The 21968-nt window shown below is 37.9% G+C and overlaps 1 protein-coding gene across 3 annotated transcripts in view; it reads right to left on the bottom strand.

Annotated features, from left to right (window-relative positions):
• Positions 1–21968, bottom strand: part of GHR (growth hormone receptor) — a 126207-nt gene that overhangs the window by 74958 nt on the left and 29281 nt on the right. For all 3 annotated transcript variants that reach the window (XM_005151974.3, XM_031051533.2, XM_031051532.2), the window contains exon 2: positions 9878–9962. The gene's annotated coding sequence lies outside the window, so the exon portion shown is untranslated. The remainder of the gene's footprint in view (positions 1–9877; positions 9963–21968) is intronic.

The following is a 21968-nucleotide window of genomic DNA, read 5'->3' as shown; positions in this document are numbered from 1 at the left end:
GTGGTATAGAAACAAATTATACTTCTGCGGATTCTCACAAATGCACTACCTTAGCAAGGCAAAGAAACAGTGTCTTTGCTCACCCTAAATCCACATGGCATCCTCCACTGAGTTATCCATCCAGACAAGTTGCATGTGTGAGAAAAATCCAACCAGTGTACTTTGAACCTGCCAATAGGGACAGGAATGAGCTCAAAAATGGTAACTGCTCTCCTTTCAAAATATGGATGGGACACAACCCTTTGTACAACAGCCTCTGGAAAGAGCAAGTTGTGCTAGTCTCCTTGCGCTCAAACCCACAAGCCCTAGGGCAGTGCTCATAGGCAAGATCTTTTTCACTCTATAGGGGCTGTGAAGCACCAGGGACTTTGTGACTGCTTTGCATCAAACACATTGCTGGGCTGCAGGTACAACTTATGCATCCAGAGGTATAAGAGGCTAAGGGAGAGCTACACAGCCACAGCTCCATCATGGAAGAAAACCTAGCACAAAGCAGGAGCTGCCCTAGCATGTGCAACTTCTGGTGGTATGGAATAAAACTTCTGAAAGAAGAGCTCTCTGAAGTGCCATATGCCTCACCACCAGCCAACTACTGCCTTGCACAGTTCTCACAAATGCTGTTCCTCTAGGGCACTTGCAAGCTTGCTGCCAACAAGAACAGTATTGTTCAGAAGCTGCACTGTTAATTTAGCAAGGAATAGCTTTTCTATCGGCTCTAGGACAAAACTGACCTTTTACAATCTAGTCATATTTACCTTCCAACATTATTCCTGTACGCAAATGAAAGACACATGCCACCAATGAAGTCACTGTTATTTAATAGGAAAAAAATTCAGTGTCTGAAATACACTATTCTAAGGAATAATGCTCTGTATCTTACCAACTCCAGCAGTTTGTCAGAATGAAGAGAGCTAAAACCAGGAAAAAAAATAAAAAATACAGCAGCTGACTGTCCTCAAGCCAGCTGAAACTTGACCACAGGAACATTTGGCTAGGGGTCAGCTCAGGCTAATTGCTTCAGAACAGAAAGGGAGCCAGGAGTTATAAAAAGGATAAAAAAAATTCTTGGCCCTTTTCTATAGTGATGCTGGAGTAAGGCCAATCACAAGTGATTTTAAACACGACATCTCTCCAGTGGAACATGAACATAGTCAGCATAAATAGGGGAAACCGGGTTAAGAAAATCCCTGAGAAAAGAAATAGTTTAGTCACAACATACTGAACAGTTTGCATCTACTCTGGTCAGGTAACAATGTTAACACTCAAAGTAAACCATCAGAAGTTTTGCTTATAAACAAAACTGTTGTTTGAAGTGCCATCTTGACATTTAAACAGCTCCTTAACCTGAAAGGACCTGAAGAAAGGACAAGGACATTACACCTTGTTAAACTGAGTCTGTGAAGGGACTTCTGCTTTTGCCATCTTTATTAACTCACTGTACTCCAAATACAAGAGACTTTTTCCCCTGTAACCACCCCCAGTTTAGCACTGCTTGCCAAAGCAGAACAAATGCAGCTAGTCCAGAACCAAAAGTGGCCTCCCTCCTGCAAACCAAACTACAAAATTAATCTGAGGAGCTTTTCTGTACATTGATACATTTCATCATTCCATCAGATCACAGACAAGAACACAGGAGACTGCAATGCAGGTAAATACATACCAATACACACATTCACTAGCAAGTAAGCATAAGTTCTGAGAAGGGAATTTAACTGCAGGCTCTCCAGATCTGTCCCGAATCTTGTTTATATATCTACAAATTACAGACACAGATACATACATACCATGTCCGAACTTTTCTGGGTGAAAGGCCTTTATTTTTCAGCATGGATATTCCTTATCAGCTATTTCACAGCATGATTAGTGACACTAAGAGAAAATCTTCTGTGCTTGCATAAAAACATGCACACAGGTTTGACTAATCATGCATAGCTGAAGTAATTTTGCCTGCTTACCCTCACCCCCCTAAATGCCAACAGCACATAGTCATTCTGCAGACGAAGTGAGTTACAACCCTTCCAATCAACACAATCTAAAACCACCACAGACCTAAAGACTTCTTCCCCTGCTTGCTGATATTACAGCTTGATTGAGTCATCAGTGGCAGTTGGATGAACGCCTGTTTTTATAGAACTCTTGTCAGTGCTACACACTCAGCCTTGTTAAAAAAGAGAAGTAACAAATTGTCTCAGTTGGCATGAATAACACACCATTCACCTAGTGCGTGAGGTTAGTTGGGATATGAAAAGAACAAGAATAATACCACAGAAGAAGAAATGATGTGTGGTAAATTAAAAAAAAAACAAACAAAAAAAAACCAACAAAAAACCAGATCTTATAAAGGGCACATTTAATGAAAAACAGAAAAAAACAAAAAACAAAAACCCAAGCAACCAACTAATGCTTAACAACAAAAGACAGCATCTCTGGAACAGAATGAAGTATGCTGGCATAAAGCTGCATTTATTATGCATGGTTTGACACAAATTTCAAGTTTATTAAAAGGTACATCATTCTGACTAACTAAAACTATGGAAAAGGCAACTTTATGTTATTAATTAAAGCTCTATTTAAGCTAAATAATTACAAGTTTCAACTGTTAAAATTGAAAATTGAATTTAATAAAATAATTGCTCACTTTGGATTTAGAAAACTCCGTTGCTTTTTACCTGAACAACCTGTTAATTTTGGAATAGAGACTATATGAAAGCTTCATTTTAACACTAAAATTTATTTGTATCCCCATTGTAACAGACACACTCAGTGTTTTTACCAGAGCTGATTTCTTTTTCCCCGCAGACAGATGTGTCAGCGAAGGACTCTGTTTTAAACTGCACTTAAGCCAGTAACAGGCAAAATAGTTATCGGTTCTTGGATGTAGTTAAGGAGCCCAACAATGAATCCTGAGTTTGGATACTGCTCTGGGGTCTTAAAAAAAGCTGTTCTACGTTAAACCAAATACAAAGTCATACTCCAGAACTGGGCTATAAAGTCCAAGGATGGTTGTGCCATATGGCATATCAATTCTTTACTTACAATAAAATCTGCTATGCTTTGACAGCAGTAACATAAGGGACTAGGTAAACAGAGGGAGGACTTTAGCTGTAAGACTAGTAGATTATATCCATGAGAAGAAAACTGCTAAAAGAGAATGGAAGTTACCATCTTAAGTTTTTGTCTTTTGCATAATTTTTAAATTGGAAGAGACTTGTTTGCCTTTCAGCCCCTAAAACACATTGAAGCAGTAAAATACATGCATCTGAAACTGCAACATTCAGCTGCTATTATGCAGATGTGAACTGCTGAGCTGACAGCTTTACATGTACTTGTATGATTAAGAAAGAGGATGCAGGCCTGTTTATGAGAGTGGTAGTTTTTTTCAGGCTATAAACACTTCTCTCAACTTTAGCAGTAATTCTTCCTATACCACTTTTTTTTATTATTATTAATACTTAGCTAAGTCATCAAAAAGAGATAAAATAGCTCTTTGTTATTTTTACAATCAATTGCAAAGGAAAGTAAGAGAATTTCTCTATAGAAGCAAAAAGTATACTCCAATTTGTCTGAAGAAGTATAATACATTAACTTAATGTTAAGTATCATGACAAAAAAGGAAACCAAACAACAAAACCTACCCCATCGTAATCTGTACTAAAAACGTGTTCTTACTCAAAGAAAAAAAATTTACTGACACATTTATTCACACTTTATGATTACATATTTTCAGTGCTGTAAAACATTTCTGTGCCAGTGTAAAAAAACAAACCCATCAACCCCCAAAAAAACCCCAACAAAACCAGCACCACCACCAACAAAACCACAAGCCTCACAATCCAAAAAGATCAAAACCAAAAAAACTCTTCAGTGTCTCTCTAGCATTAAAGTTTAAATCCTATCAGGACTCAGCAGTGTGGTATCAAGCCAGCAAAGCAGTTAAAGACATTCAATTTTAAGCAGGCAAGGTTAAATATCTGACATGAGAACATGGCAAAGTAATTTCCCTAGCAGGGTCCTTAGCACCTTGCAGAAACTATGAAGAAATGATGAAGCACAGAAATTGTAGTGGAAAGCCACCTATGTGACATTACTGGGAGTAATACTAGAACACAATGGAAAACAAACACGATTTTTCACATGCTTAGTATTACATAGCCTTCTAATATGTGCTGCTGGATTGCCATTGTTCCAACTGGCATTTTCTTTGCAAGCCTTCTCCTGTGTGCTAGTACCTGTGCATCACTCAAATTGAAAAAGCATACTACCTAGCAACTTGGGCAAATATAGTCAGTTACATTTCTGCACACACCATAAATCTGCATCTGATTTCTTGGAGCTTTTATGTAACATGAAACACCTGCACCCTGTGATTCCCTGAAATTGTTAACTTGTTCAAAATGCTGGGCTACAACCAAACCCTGTTTTACAGGAGCTCAGCAGGAGCTTTGTCATTTTGAAACAGCATTTGGTTATAGACCAGTGTTGTGAACAAAGCAACCTCAGTTTCTTCACCTTAAAGCCAAACCTGCTTTTCAGATCTCAAAGAGCAATTTCAGGAAATCAGAGGGAAACAGCGTTTTAATTTTAAGCATATTTTATATACAAAAAAAATATTTATTCAAGGAAAAACTTTTTCAAGAAGCTGTAAATTTAAGTTCAAGACTCTAGTATTTACCTTAGAGTAATGGAAGCACTTAATGGTACACTACCATGAGCCAAATTAATTACATGGCTTAACTGCACGCTAAATTATTCATGCGTTCCTTATCAGACTAAAGACTACATAACAAAGCCTGCATGCACGTATGAAGTCAATAACTTAAATAACGGATTAAGTGAAAGCTGGTAAATGACAAAGGACTTGTGCAGCATTTCTGGACAGCCACTCATGACTCAAAGTACTCCCATATTTACTATCCCTTGGTCAGCATACAAAGATCAATCAGCTAGACAGAAGGTATAAGAGTAAGCAGGACATTTTATATTGGTGCAATTTTGCATGTCCTGAAGCTCACATCAGTTTAAAATATGAACTATATTGATTTAATTTGCATCTGTAATCTACAGATTGATGCTAATTTTAAATCTCATTCCAACCAATGCAGAGTAGCATGTCTACTCAGTAAAACCTTTTTTTCAGAATAATTGCAAGTGAGTATCTCTTTTTAAGGTCTCTGTTAATGAAAAACATGAGATTGCAATTGCTTTTTCTATGCCCTCTGTACGATCATACCTGGTGTTGTTTCTCTGCTGATTTGATGCTTTAAGTCTGTACAAATCTGAATATAAAACCTGTGGACACCTACCAAAAAGTAATGTATTGCATTCAGCAACTGCAAACCACTTTATATAGCCATAGACAAAGATTTTAAGGTAGATCTTTATTAATGTAAATCAGTGCTAATTTGAAAGAGATACTAAATGAGACCAGTAGCAGATTATTCAGTATTTTTAAATGCAGCATTACCAAAACAAGTTTTCATGAGGTAAGGAACAATTTGTGAAGAAAAGCTGATCTCTGTTCAAAACTTTCATAAAATCTTACGAAGGCAGTTAACTTCTCTCTCCACTTGGTAAGATATGGAAATTGAAACTAACAACTTTTAAGCTTAAAGTATGTTTTGATGAAGCACTTCACATACAAAAGTAGACAATGTCCACACTTAAAGTGTGACTTAAAAACACATCAGCATTTTTACATATCTTCCAAACAGGATCTCTAGAACCTTTATACTGAACCAATCACTTCTGATACACATTTTTATGATACAGCTGTTGACACCTTTAAGTCAAGAGCTATAGGAAAGATGCTGTTGTTGTTTTAATTGGAGACTTTTCAAGGTACAGGGAGATAAATCAGCTCATTCCACTAACTGAATTTATTCAAAGTCAACGTAATGAATATACTGGTTATGCTGCTTTATTTTTTAATGCTTTCAAGCAACTTTTCCCCCAGATCACATTTTAAATCATACCATGGCATTACTTCCACCATTTATCACAGGTCCTGAAGCAATTCTTCACAAGGAAGAAACAGCAGTGGGGTTTGGTTTGTGTACATGAGCTTGCACACACAGAACATAAACACATGCATTTTTTTTTGCTGAAAGTTGAAGGTGTAACTTAACTGGCATTTAGCTTACTATTACTTACCATGGTTTCACCCCATGAGGCAGGTGAGTGCAAGGTAGAAGACAAGATCTGATGAGGAGTAAGTATGGCAAGATCACAGTGGGCAATCAAGCCAGCCTGACTTTTAAGGGGAATGAACTGACCAGTCATGCCTGGTAATTGGTAGATTTAGTGACCCATTGAGCAGTTACTAAGTTAGTGAAGACGAAAATTGCCCAGTATAACCTTGCAAGTGGATGCCTGCAGCTGGCATAGCACTGCAAGGAAAGCTATCTTCTGGGATAAGGAAGACGCCAAACTGCAATTAGAAATTCAGACTGAAACCTGAAAAAGCTTAGTCTCAGTGCCCAACATCTGCTCTAAGGGAACCCCATCCATCAAGAAATTAAGAAGTGTCTGCAAAACAAGCAATAGAAACAGCCATATTAATTTTAAAGGTAATGTGCCAAAACTATTTTTAAAGAGGTTTTTTAATGCTGTCAGAAAATATTTTCCATCAGCAAACCTTCAAACAATGTGCAGTGGGGTCAGTGGCATCATCCATTTTGCAGATGGGAAGATGGAAACACTAGAAAGAGGAGTAGCTTGCCTGCATCTACACCACAGCCAAGCGGCAGAGTAAGGCATGGACTGCAACCCTTTCCAATGTCTTACCTACCACAGAACATTACAGAGTGGATTTATTGCAAGCCATCTTAGCATCTCTAAATAAGGCTACAATGGATTAAAAAAAGAAGAACTCAAAACCTAACAGTTTGGATGTAAGCCTCTCCCTCCACATTCACCAATCCTAAAATGTCACAGAGACTAAAACAATCACAGTTCTACATTGTAACTTTGCCTTTAGACATCATAGATAAAATAAATAAATGCTGAATGGATCAGCTCAAAGTGGGATACACTGCAGTAAGTGCTACAAATGACAGAGCTGCGCAGTCAAGGCTGGCTGGATGAAAGCATGTCTACCACCACTGATGCTAAGACTCCATCCTCTATAGGAACTTCACCACGTTACAACTATCTGATTAAAAAGTGCAATTTTGGAGCAGACTCAACTGTCTTTTATTAAAACAGACTACTGCATTCACATTTCTCCATTGCTGTTTTGGTGGGGGGGGGGGTTTGTTTGTTTTTGTTGGTTTGTTTTTTTTTTCCACAGGACTGTGGCAAAATAGATGTTTACAGATAAAATTCACATCACTACCACAAGTATTTCTTATACTCAAACCCATTTTGTGAGGGCTATCCTCAAAAATAAATCCCACACCAAGCTAGATCTCAGGACTTACATTAGACATGCAGCACAATAAAGACAAGCAGACTAAAGGGGAGGACTAGCCACAGAGAGTTTTGTAATACCCTGCTGAAGGCTCTGCTAATCTAAGCATGATACCCAATTCCTCGGAAGCCTGACCAGCAGTCTTCCCTCAGTTTTACACTGAAGTAGGGAGCGAGGCTGTTTGCACAGGGGCCTGTCAGCAAAAGTCTTAGCAACTGGCTCTCTCCAGTTTATCAGTGCATCAGTAACCATCTCACTCAACACTGGGCCCTGTAGACTAAACTGCAGTCTTTTTAGTCTCACATGCATGAGAATGTGTGGAAAGTGTTGACGTAGAAGTGACAGAGTATGATGGCTCCTGTTTATGGCTCTTACACTGAATAACTTTAATATTATATTCTGATGAATACTATTAGTACAATAGAATTTTATGATTCCCTGATCACAGGGAACTTTAATTTTTGAGAGATAAAGGGTTCTGGTTTTAGAAAACCTTAGCACATAAAAAAATATTTTTTCTTTTTTTTTCCTCTAAGAAGTCACTAATGATGGTATCATCTGCTCCTAAAATATAAATAACACCAACCATACTTGAATCCTGCATAAGCAAAAATGTTCACAAGAAGCATTGATGGGACTGATTGCTCTGATGTTCTACTACAAAGTGTATGGCAACATTAGATAAATCACTTCTGCATAGACTGTAATTTTCCCAACATTATTAAGACTATGTAGTATCACAGCAGACAGAGGTTTGAGTTTTGAATTGCTCTGATACATAAATCTGTCCTGATTTTTAGTTCATTTATTGCATACAAGTTTTTCTCAATAATAGTTATTAATTGTAAGTCTGACTGCTGATAACGATTATCATCAGCAGACTTGATAACAGGCAAATGGACCCACATACTACAAAGAATAAAAAAAGGGTCACACTTGAATGCAAAAGTTTTGAGCTCTCCCCAGGTAACACAGTGGCAGTATCACATCAAATAGAACAGATGCTGCGTAAGTAACAGCATTTCCTAAGGATTGGGATGCTTTGGTCCTTTCTGGTAGTTTAGAATTCTTAGCCTTCATTCACTGATAGGAAGCTGAAATACAGGGAGGTTACAGAGGGTGGCAGAACCCCTGAGTGAGCCCATGGTGGAGCTCAGAAGCAAGGCCAGACCCCATGTCCAAGTTGGGCATGCTTCTTGCACTGCTGCTTGCAGAGGAATCAGGGACAGCTTAGCTAAGGATTGACTGACCTGCTGGGCATGGAAAGCCAGGAAAACAGGCCACAGAAGCTGCTTTCTGTATGGTTGTGTTGCCATGCTTCAGCTATAAAATTAGAGAAGTCATTAGTTTTTTCTGGTGTGCTTAACTCTGCATGAGAAAGCATGGTAACCACAACAAAGGCAGCTTTGATTGAGGAAGTCCATAATGACTCTTAAGTTATGCTTATCTTACTTTACAAGCATTTTTACAAGTAATTTTTCACTATTCTTACCTTCTTATTTTCTTAGTGAAATTACTATATCATTAGACAAATGTCCCAAGCACAGATCCATGGTGCAATGAATGCACTTAGAATTTCACCATCTGGTTTCAAAAACATTAAAAACGTGAGGAGCAAGATTTACCTTTTGTTATCGCAACTAAAGCAAAACATCTCTACAATTTCACTTCTATTTAATGGCATTACATTTGTGTACACTTAGACAGGAACAGCCAGCTAAGTCTCATAAAAGTGCTACAGTACACAGATAGCAGCTTTAAAGTCTCATGCAGCCATTTAACACCAGGTAACAGCTTTCCAATTCCCTGGCATGAATGAGCATAGGTCTGAATCCCTTACACCACAGTGTATTTCTGTGTGATGTTTGATTGAATTTTACCCTACTGTAATCTGATTAAGCTTTTAGTAATACATTCCAGATACAAATTACATTCAAACATTACATACATTTAAACTAGGTATCATTTAAGTGTCATTTAAGCCAGGATTTGTTATTGACAATGCTCTCATATGCATTTTAACATTCTCACTCCCTGCAAAAACAAATTATTTTTTTTCTCCACTTGTGTATTTTGACAGTCAGGCAAATAATACGTCAAATAGCTCATTAAAATACAGCATAATTTTTCACTGACAAGAAAAAATGGCTTTGAAGCACTTCTAAGAGTTGCCAAGCCCTTTGTCTCAAATGCTACCACAGATTGGTAGAAATGGGCTTGAAGTCATCAATTTATATTGGGATTGAATGTGACTGCCTTAATTCAAATATCATTGTTGTTTGGAGTACTAAAATACAACTACTGGGTCCCAGTCAGAATTCTGTATACTGCATATTATTGTTACCACTTTAATGGATCACAGACCTGTGAGGATTATCTGCAGAGCACCATAGGACATTATTGATCACTCTACTTAGCTGACTTTCACCCTACAGTCACTTGCAGGTAAGATAAAGGTTATCACACTACCTCAAATGTCAGCAGGGGATGTGTGCCGCTTCACGCCTCCCTCAGCTCAACTGCGAATTGCGACCTTCTCCAGCCATGCCGGCACCTATAGAAAGTCAGGGAAAACAGATAAAAGAGATCGGCAAAGGTCACAGGCAGCAGGAAGGCAACATAACAAAATCCAATCAGGCATCCTGGCTCTGCTGTCCCCCAGGAAAGGGCACCTCGGGAAAGGCCACCAGCTGGGCAGCCTGTAGGAGCACCTGGGCTTCTCACTCAAAGGGCAGTGGCTGCCTGAAACACCTCATGCCACCAGGCGCTTGCCAAACTGTGGGATCCCATGTTAACCTTGACACTGAAATGCGCAAAGGCAGATTTAAATGGCAAAGAGAAGTCGGGGTGACTGATCAAGACTCATTTTCAAGGCACATCCACAGTGGAAATGAGCTGAACTGGAAGCAAACTCTGAGTCACCAAGAAGAGGGTGTATCTGAGTAGTATCTCACTACTAATAAATTACAGTGTAGTAACTTATAAACTGGTGATTTGAAGATAGCAGCGTTTCCTTTTTCTCTAAAAGGACAGTGTGTAAGTCCCAGGAAGATGGCAAGCTGTTAAAAAAAAAGAATTCATTTGTTATGTTCAGAATTCCTAGGCACATTATCACTCCCCATGATATTTGGCACAGCAGCAGTATCTAAAACAGTTTTGAATTAGTGGTACTTTTGTATTTAAATAAAAATAACATTAATTCAACATGGAAGGTCACTTCTCAAGGATGGAAGTCAGCTTTTTAAAGCATTTTGAAAAGTCAGACATGGTGCCCACATTAATTGAATAACTCATAATGATTTAGTTCCTAGTGGGTGGGACAATGAAAAAATGACTGGATTTCACAGTACGTGGCTCTTTAAACAACCAGGAAAAGAAAACAGTCTGCAAAAACCCCACAAGTAACATCTAAAGAAATGCTTCATATATTCAGACTGAATGCCTAGGGCCATAGTGCCCAGGCCTTAACAAGGAGGAGCTAATATTTAAAGGGAGTTTTCCTTGATGAAAGTATGAGCACTAGCTTAAGAAGCAGCAGCACAAATCTTGATTTTTACCAGAGGTTTTTTCTTCCCTTTATGTGTTTCATGTTAATGTTTGGCTAGATCCTAAAACAACAAAGAATTGAAAACAAAATGTGACTGTGAGTGAAAATTTCATACTTCCCAGGAACCCTTCTTCAGTGCAATGTGTAAAAGGCTGTCACCTCTGCATTTAATTTAAAAAATAACAGAACACCCTCTACAACTACCAAAAGAGAAAATCCTTGAGCTGAACACAGAGAAAATAAACATTAAAAAAATAGAAAACAGGCAGTTGAAAATAATAGAAGGCATTTTCCCATGAAAAAAAAACAATAATAATATGCAATATCATAAAATAAATCACTCTATGTGTGGCTAGCTGAAGTGAAAACTGTAAGCAGGGTTCTCCCCTGGTTCACATCATGAAATTAGGATTAGACAGGTCCAAACACAGTAAATTTTTATCTAGTCTACCTCATAATATGGACAGCCAAGTTCTAATATCCCACTTTTCAGAAAGAGCATGTTGACTTCAGTGTGAGAATCTAACAGACTGTGTGCCCCATTTACCTATATTCTACAAGGAGTCTTACGTTGACTTAATTGGTGATTTTCAAAAGAACTCTTAATTTCAGCAAGAATAATTGACCAGGGAGCCACAAATCTCTTCCCCAAAAACAAAGGGACAGCTTAGACTGAAACAAAGCTGTGAAGTTTAAGGCAGCTGCTGACTCAAGTTTGCTACCAAGGAGTACTTACAAATTCCTGTTTCAAAACACTCAGTAGTATATTAGCAAGTGGAAATGATCATCTGAGAGAGTCACAATCTTACTACAATGCAACAGAGAAAACTATTCCAGTAGTCTCTCCAAAATACTCTGAAAACCTGCTTAACAGAATAAAAGATCTCTTAGCTACTCTGTGGGCAACAAAAAGGGTACGTCATAACTTCTGATTACGTGACTGTATTCAGAATATTTTGTTCCATTCTTGGTAGCAAGTGGTGATAGCACAAACTGCATGCAGTGACACTGTTTATCTGCAATACTCCAGTTTAGAACAAGCCACAAAAGCATGAAGAGAGTTAGTTATATTTGCACTTGGCTCTGACACTTCATTATGTGTGAAAAAGAGGCACACAAGGTAGGAAGCTCGATGTTTAAATGGCAAGCAGCCACCTTTTAAATGATTCTTGGAAAAACTGCAACTTCAGCAAAAGGAGAATACAGATTCATGTGAATAAACTATAAAGGTGAGTTTCTTCAGAAACATTTTCTCCGAAACACATTTGATTATTCTAATCCAAACTCAAGCAAAAGGATTGCAGCACCGAGTTAAGACAGGGCCCATCCAGGACTAGCTTGTTTCACAAACAAAGCGACTTAGACCCATCATTCCCTTGATAGGGATCTATGCCCATTATATCTTCTCAATACATCCTGTGCTAACTTGGTAGAGAGTAATAAACTGGAGAAGATGAGAGGTTCCCAAATATGAGAAAAGATCTTTTGATCTTCACTAGAGCATCTAAGTAAGGCCCAGTGCTGAAAAGGTATCAGAAAAGCTTTTGATACTGTGTAAAACTTCATTGGCAAATTGATGAAGTACAAACCAAGTAAGCAGACAGTGGACTGAAAACCAGCTGAAATGCCTGGCTCATTGTTTCAATTAGTGCACAAAGTACAGCTGAGAGCTAGTCACTAGTGAAGCAGCCCAAGGGTAAATGCTGTTTAATATCTTCATTAAAGACCCTCACTGAAGAGATAATGAAACAGTGAACAGGCTGCTTAGAGAGGTTATGGCATCTGGAGATACTCAACACCCAGCTGGACATGGCCCAGGACAACTGCTTTAATGAAACCCCATTCTGAGCAAGAGGGTTTGGCTAGATGATGTCAAGCGATCCCTTTTAACTCCAGTGATCCTGTGATTCCACGAGTCTGTATGTTTAGGTACAGAACAGAAAAGCTACTGGCAGCAGGCAAAAAAAGAAGACGCTATAAATGGCATGCTTTGAAGATGTTAAAAAAATGGACACCCTATGATTGCATGGGCCATTGAGGAAGGATTAATTATTTCCAGCAGAAACATGACCTGGACTTACAAGTCCTTACAGATTGCCTAGAAGTACCCCCTCCATCAAGGTGGGCTACTAGCATAAGAGGACCACTGGAATTTGTGATAAACTATTTCCAGGTTGTTTGATCTTGTACGATTTGGCCTAGGAAATCCTAGTTTACTCTTTATTGTATTTCTCTTGTATTTTACTTCATTTCAGTTAAACAACCTTCCATCAACTTTCACTTTTTTCCTCTATTCAGATAGCTAAGGCTTTTAACCTGCTTTCCTCCTTTAATCCTCCCACTTGCCTGACCAGTTGCTCTTGTTCATACTCTAGACAAGAGGTCACATTCTAATTCCAAATCAGAGCCTCTTCTTCCCCCCCTCTCAATCTCTTCATATACACAGGAGTGTAACAATAAATCTTGCCCTTCACTTTTGAAATACTTCACTGAACCACATTTCTTCCTTATAGATTTGGCATTCTTTGCCTCTTTGACATAACAATAACCAGAACATTTTCTTTGTAGCACTAAGCTAACAACAGATCATTTGTTTTGGTACTTGTAGTGGGGATGAAAGGTGGATTTATATTTTCCACTGCATTAGGCTTACAAGTTTATCTCTGGACAGGATAGATCAGGAGGCCTGCACTGCCGTGCAAAGCTAAACACAGGCATTAATACACCTCTCTGGGTTTTAAAAGGAATCATCAGCATTGTGAAGGATATAAACAGACAAAAAGTTCAAGCTTTATGAGCAGGCAGCAATTTCACGTCACATATAAGGTAGCTCTTGTGGTATCGGAAATATAGGCTGTCTTCCATGAGTGAAGTATGTCGTATTCCCAGCTACAACTATCTAGATGAGGTAGAGGAATGTTATGAGGAACAGTTTAGTCAATGTTTATATATAAAGTATTTTGAGATCTGGGCAGCTGGAAATCCAAAACTCTACTAGCTGAAACTGTTGCTGACATAACAGTAACTTAAAAGAGAAATTTTCTTGATAAATTAACAGGGAAATACCAAGTATAAACTGGGAATATATTACTGGGTTACTGTAGCCAGTTCTCATGTCCACACTTCAGAGACTAAAAAAACTCAGAAGTGAAAGGACCTACAAATGTTATTTGAAGTCTCCCACTTGCCACATCTTTTTGATTTGAGAAAAATATGCAATGGTTCACTCAGTTGAAACTGATAATAACCCCTACATGGAAGAAGCTCTTTAATGAAGCAGAAGAGATACAGAGAAATCCAGAACAGGAATAAAAATAATAAAACAAACCTTTTACAGGCTGAAATAAAGTGCAAACTCGAAGTTTTCTGGACTGCTGATCATTCTCATAGCTGTCCTCTGGACGCCTGGTTAGCCCCAAGTATGAAACAGCAGTCTATTTGAGGTTTTATTAAAGCTAATATGAAAGGACTATCCCACATAGTTCTCTTTCAGGTTTATACATCCTACCATATCTGTCTTTTCACAAGAGGATGGCATTGTTGACTCACAATCAGCCAGCTCCAGATGATCTTCTGCAAAAGTGGAAAACCTGGCTTTTGAATAATATGAATACCTTTCCTCTCACTATCTCCCACTCCTTTTTGATTAAACATTTCTAAATATGCAAATAAAATATAAAAGGATCTGGAAAAAACAAAGCTGTTAAACTAACTAACTAACTAACTAACTAACTAACTGTAGCTCAAGGAACTAAGGGTGTAAAAAGGTAGAGGAAAACATTTTTCCAAAAGGAAATACAGAATATTAGGAAAATACTAAGAAAATCACCTATTAATTGCATGCTGCCAAAACTCACTGTTCTGAGAAAAAACACAATATATGAGATGATTTGGCAAACTGTTAAACATACAAACAAAATGTAGGGGATCAAAAAAGCTTATGACTAATCAACACCATGAGGGATCAGTTTATTGCTTTGAAGTACAGGGCTTAAAATTCACAATGATTTTATTTTAGATGGACTGGTGCCTCAGTGTGTAACTTCAGCAAAGTTAAAATCTCTATTCCTCATTTCTTCCCCACTTTTGGAAATGGTGTAACCTTAAGACAGTGTTTTTGAGAACAAAGGAGGGAGATTTAGGGGATAGCTGCAAATTTACCTAATCTCCATAACTTGTACTTTTGAGTTTAATTTGGCCATTAAGTGTTGCAGCTGCTATCCTAAGCAAAATTAAAGAACTTCATTTTTAAAGAACTGGCTTTACAAGTTCCACAAATGGCTTGCATTCAAACAAAGCATTACCTACGAACTAAGACGGTGGCCACCTTCTTCAACCTTCTCGTCACTCAACAGCAAATGTAAAAAGCCCAGTTTGTTGTTAAATTCCAAAACATTTACTCCATTTCCTGCCTTCCTGATTACTCACTGAACACTGTCATTTTGTTTCACCAAAAAGCTAACATTTATCATTGTTTATGTTCACTTTCTGTTTAGCAAGGGTCATATTTCTCCAGCACAAGAAGAAAATACAACTCTTGAGGAGCACCCAAAACTATTTAGCAAAATAGACTGATCTCCTCTCTCCCTGCTTTTGAAGTCAGATGGCTCTAAGCTTTGAAGTCCTGAATTGCACTTCCTTAGCCCTTTTGCAGAAAGAGGGAATCTGGATGTACTTGGCTATACAGAATAATATCCAGAACACAGACTTCTGAGTCTGCTTAGTGGTGCCATCAACAAAGACTGCATGTGAATAGGTTAAGTGTTAAACAAAGGGATTTACTGCAGTTTGTTAAGAAGGAAGATGCTCAACTCAGCCAGGAGAGAAAACTGCAGGTGGAAGACATGCACTCATGTAGGGCTGAAGGGCTAAACACTGCCCCTTCAGGAATTCTAGATCCCCAGACATACGCTCTTGAGTCAGGCATCCAAGCCTCATCAGCTGCTTCTGCATTATGCTGAAGTACTTGCGGATTCAAATACTACTGGAATGTAAGTGAACGTCATAATCATGTTAAAGATAAACATTTTATTAAAATCGAATATTGATCTTATTTTTGTTCACCAACAATCACTAATGCAGTCTCATATAAGGCAAAAAGAGTCACTAAGATTTACATGCTAGTTATGGCTTTTCTATTACCCTCTGTTAGTTTTCTGTGATGAACTGTTAGCAAGACACACATGTACTTTGTGTATTTTCATACTTTAATCTATTTCTCGTCTGGCTCCCCCCCACAATTTTGAATAACAAAGAGCCTTAATGTTAGAGAGCACTCTGTTTAACAAAGCTGCAGAAGCCACATATACACTATGACTTCAAATAGTGATTTTCCAAACTCTACAAATTAAGAAACATTTAGTGCTGATTTCAGACTCCCTTTTCTTCATGCTTTCAAATGTTCCTGGCTTTTAAAATCTGAATCTAAAGAGTGACTCTACAAGAAAAGGAGAAACTAAAAACTTCTTAAGTTCCCAGCTGAAAGCAATCAGCATTTTATTGCAGTCAAATACTTCACCTTGGGAGATCTGAAATCCAGCTCCTCATCTCAAATGAACACTACCTGTACCATTACTGGCCTACAAAACCCATGGAACAGAAACCCAGAAGATATTTCCCATGTGACGAATTTGTTAATGTATGTGGCTATATAGTCACTTCTGTATTTTTCTTTGGTCCTATTTTAAAAGCAGGATATACGCATATGACATGTTTGTATCACATAACTGTTTCATGCTGTGACTTCTCATCATGGTTGTCATTTATTTTAAGTCCTGTCTCTGATTTTCCTGTATATTTTGCATCCACACAGCCTCCTTAGTCCTTTTGATACACCTCAGGAAAGTCAGAAGACAATGCACTGCCCATCTGATACAAAATGGAGTCCAACTACAGTATAAGAGCATCAGTACCAAAATGTAAGATTTCTTTATATGTGGCTAACTAGGCAACAGAAAGTATCTTTGACAGGAATTTTTTGGGGGGCATAGGGTGGTCAAAATTAACACAGGAGCGGCGTGGAGAATTCCTCCAGAGTGTGTTTCTCCTGAGATGCCAAGTGAGAACATGCATCTTGTGCAATTCATATTTTCAGCCAATTATGTCTTGAATGATTTAGGCTTGTTTTCTCTTCTAAAAATATTAAATCAACAATCTTAAATCAGACTCAGGAATCCAAAGAAGACTATTTTCAGGCGCTGGCAGGATGACCACTGATGGCAGGATTCAAACAGCTTCCAGCCTGCAGCCAGTGTAAGACTATATTAGGAATATAAATGTACTTTTGTGTTTACATATATAAACTTACGTATTTCTTAGCAATTCTCTCATGTTTGGTTATACAGTACACGGCAGAAAAGTACCATATAACGAAATGTACTGAGTAATTGCAACAGAGAACCAGATAAATTCACTCAACATTTTCAGTTAAAAGAAATGGAAAGTACTTCTTCCTCTTTCCACTTCAGTATGCAGATATCACAAGAGATCTCTGACGATACCACTGTATGCCAAATCAGATAATCTCCAATAACTTCCTTATGGAACACTTATATCTTGATGGTAAAGGGCATGATTTTCAGTTTTCTTGCATTTCTAAGATATGTTTATCCAAGTGTTTGTAAATTTAACTCTTTAACCTCAGATCATTTCAGAAGTTTTTATCATAATGGACTAATTGATGCTGACAGTAACTGAGTGGGAGGTTACAGAGAATGCTTCTGGGCATAACAATTACTGTCTCCCCACAGAAAGCATGTGCCTTTATACAGATGCAATTTATGATTCATTGTTCTTCTGCTTAATGGTAAGTTTAATGCAGAGTTCATTTATACTTCATCCATTTTTCTGAGCCTTTCATCTGAATACTCCTTTTAAATTATTAAATCATTAATTTAATGAAGCTCTAATTTATCTTGTCAGTGTACAAGAATCTAGACAGAAAAATCAAGGGTTTCATTTTGTTTTTCTGTGAGTCTCTGAAAAGATTACTGACAAGCAGTTAATTCTGTAAGAAGTTCTGTATTAGGCATAAAGAAAAATAAAGTAAATTTTCTAGAAATCAAACCTGAATGTAAGTCTTAAAAATAAAATGCCAAACTCAGAATGAAAACAAGTGATCTATACAGATAAACAACAATAAAAAGTTATACTGAAAAGAAACATTACTTTAAAAAAAGATCCTATTTCAAACAAATTTCAGTTCAACTTGTTCTCCGTAAGTCTGGTGCATGCTACCTTGCCTTGCCAAAAATAATGAATCAGAACAGTGGACAGCAGTTAGACTGCCATGGCAGCACAAATCATATAACAGATCACTGTCAGACTGAAAACTCACAACAATAAAAGGAAAAAGTATCATATCAGCATTTGGTCACAGATCTGGCAAAAAATACCCTAAGACTTACACATCTCCACAGCACTTTGTTTCCTTCTAAAGCAGCCCTAAGTTCTCGGACCACATCTTAAATATCTGTACATTTTGGTGATTTATGACTTGTAACTTTTGAGCGATCAGTGATTTGACCCTTTTATGAAATACACCTTACTTTGGTAGCTGATTACTCAGAGGTCTAAAAAAAGAAATAAACTGCCTCCAGCTGCTCAGGTTGCAATAGCAGTGTGAGAAGCTGAGAGTGCTTCTTGCCACAGTGACTTTTCTCCCAACAAGAGTGAGTACAAGCAGAAAGTAGAGTCAAGATAAGTGTGGTAGGCAGAAACAAGAGTAGGAACCTGAGAACATTTGACATACTTGTGACAGATGTAGGCACAGGCATTTCAGAAATCCTGACCCTCATATGCACACATGGCAATCAGATGTGCTCAAGTAGTACAGGCCACAGGAAGGATCAGGGCAGAGTTAAGTGTTAGAAATGTCTTACAACTAACTCAAATAACTTCAGCCACAGGAATAGTGATTTTAACATTACTCATATAAACTCCCATCATTTTTAGAGAGGAAAAAAGATGTAGCAGGGCTAGATGTTGAGCCAACGATTTAGTCACCTACCAACTAAATTCTTCCTTTTTCTTAGCTCAGAGCTCATTAACCAAGAACTAACTATCTTCTGGTGTCACTCTGTTAAACACCCTGGGAAGAAACAACCCCCAAGAAGCAGCCTGACCCCCCCAGAGTCAGTGGACAGCAAGTGTACAGTATCTACAATTGTAACAGGGTCTCCAGGGAAAAGCCTGTGCCTTAGTCCTACAGCTAACAACACTGGTAATATCTAAAGATGTAAAATGAAAGGTTTGAAAATTGAAATTATTACAACTTCATTTTAAAATTAATATTTATTTCCCTCTACACACTGCTTGAAGTCTTTAGACTGTGACAATCTCCCCCATGATTATACAAAGGGTTCATATAGGTAGCTCCAGAGTCCTGATGGGCCCACCGTTGACAGTACATACATGTATTTACAAAGGGGCAGAGAATACATTAGTTGAGGAATGCTCGAGTTTGATTCTACTTTTAAAAGTAAAAAGGAGAAACATCTCTCGCACAGGGAAGATGAACACATATAAAAGCTCTTTTTGTTTTCAGTGCTACCTAGCCAATTATGCACGTGTAACATATGCACTGTTCCTAACATGGGAAACTGACAGCGCCCCCTTACACAGCAGTTACGTGGAGAGGTGGACTCAGTTCTTAGCTATTAATCTGTGTAGTAAGAAGCACTATGATCCCTAAGATACTGCAAAATTCAGGCATGTTCTTTCTCCCCATTCCTATCCCCAGGAGTGCTGAGGGTAATGGGCTCTAAGTCTATTAGATAGCTGGCTGTTTGTCATTCCCCCTTAGATCACTGGACAGAAAATGGGGTATTTGTAATGAAAAGCTGAAAGCTCTATTTCCCATAATCCCCTTGCATGATTTATAACAACCATGATAATTTAAAGCTGGCAATCGCAGACCAGAGGGCTTGACTACTATTATTTTAGTAGCAAAATCAAATTGCCCATTTTGGGCTTTTACAGTTAACTTGTTACATGCATATGTTATCACTTCCTAAACAGCAATATTACCAGATGGTGAAATTCAGCAGGGGATAAGAATAGCAACAATATTCTGAATATAATTCCTATTCTGAGCCACAGTGAGAAGTCCTTTATTGTAATACATATTTAATGCAAAAAAAAAACAATTTTGGTATGGCAATCTGTTCTTTTCAGTCCCAGAAGAGAAATTAAGGAAGAAAGGCTTTTAAAATGAACATATAAAACTCCTGAACACTAAGATAATTGCATGGATGTTTAAGTAATCCCTTGGGCTCTTAAAACTTTAATTAAGCCTCTAACCTACAAAGATGCCTACTGCCAAAGCTAACAGCAGTCATATACCTGCTTCTTTCCCAAGTTTGGATCATGAATTAAGGCAAGATCCCTTTGTAAGCATGAGTAATGAATCAGACAGAACTCTAAAAGATCATTCTTTTCTTTACACTTCTCACATTCACTTTAGTGGCGAGATTTGTCAGGAAAATTAATAAGTTAATTCTACATGACTGACATGGAGCTCTGAAGAACACAGAATGTTATAATAAATATCACTTCACTCTAGTGAAGCGAGAGGAATAGACAAGAAAGGTTTCTTTATTCATCATCTTGAGGAAAAAAAATTATGAATCACACCAAGTGGGCAGCCTAGAAGTATTTACTCTGTAAAATAACTACAAAGAAAAAAAGCAGGGTCCACCAAAGTGCCACTTAGGACTTCTACTAAGGAATTTAGGTTTAACGAATGACAGATTTAAGAATTTCAGTGAAGAAAGCTGGTGGCTGAGGAAATCCTTTCCTATCTAAGCAAGAGGAACCCTAAAATGGCATAATGACAATGGAAGACACCAATCATGTTTACATGCTGTCCTGCAGTGCTGTGGGTGAAATGTCAGATGAACGTTGCATGTAGACCCTCCCTTACTGCTCAAATCCTGCCTTCACAATCAGGTTTGTTTTACTGTGGTTCTGACCCTGAAGAAACACCAACTCCTCAGGGGTATATTTGCTCCTTGTTTACTCTGGGCTTGGATTTCATCCAGCTATCCTTGTGGCTTGCCCAAGTTACATCTACCTAAAACAGACCACCAATTCTTTTGCAAATGCAGTTGCAGGAACATGTCTTGTAACTGTCTTCTAATAAACTGAAGATTTTGCAAACAGTATCATCATTAGCTACCACCTGAATGCGGATGTAACTGTGTTTCTTAAACATCTGCCTTTAATTAAATAAACGATGAGCTGGTGGTTCTGCAGGTCTGCTTTACTATAAAAATCAAATAACCACTTGAAACCACTACTATCACAAGCACAGTGCTCATCTAAAGAGTACTGCTATCTTTCAAAGCATCAGATACTGAATTTGGCTTTAACTCAAAAAAGCCTCAAACAGGCTGGGCTTACCTTAGAAGGCATCTGTGTTATGACCAGATCCCTACTCAGCTGAAATTACAATGGAGAAATGCAGTATCATAGATACCCAGCTGACTATTAACAGTCTTCAAGTGAAGAGCTCTTTATTTTCTCTAAAGCTTACCTATATAAGTACTTGAGCAGTTTATATGAATGTCAGCTTTAAATAAACCAAGTCAATATGGGAAAAGAAGAACAATACATCCACCATTCAGAAAAAGATCCAATGATGAAGGTTTGTCTCTTAAAGCCGAACTTTGCAATTCTGCTTCAGGGAAGAAACACAAACAGAAGAAACACTGTACAAACTAGCTTAATTGCTTATAAAGTTCTGCTACAACATGGAAGCACAAGTTCTAACTTAAGCAACAGAACTGGCCTGTAATAATATATCTATTTAAAATAGTCTGCTAAACTACAGAATAAAATGGTTCTACACTAAAAAATGCAAAACCCAAACAACAATACTGACTAACAATTTAGCATGGTTATTGACAATGTCTGTTACAGTTATGAGCAACTATCAGAAATACATTTTCAAACCCAAATATTCCTTTGCCTGTGGCAGTGCAACACACTGCCTATTCACCCAAGTGGACATAG

The sequence above is a fragment of the Melopsittacus undulatus genome, chromosome Z (assembly GCF_012275295.1).
Source record: "Melopsittacus undulatus isolate bMelUnd1 chromosome Z, bMelUnd1.mat.Z, whole genome shotgun sequence".
NCBI lineage: Eukaryota > Metazoa > Chordata > Aves > Psittaciformes > Psittaculidae > Melopsittacus > Melopsittacus undulatus.
Note: the sequence above shows the minus strand (reverse complement) of the source record. Positions and strands in the feature narration are given on the sequence as shown.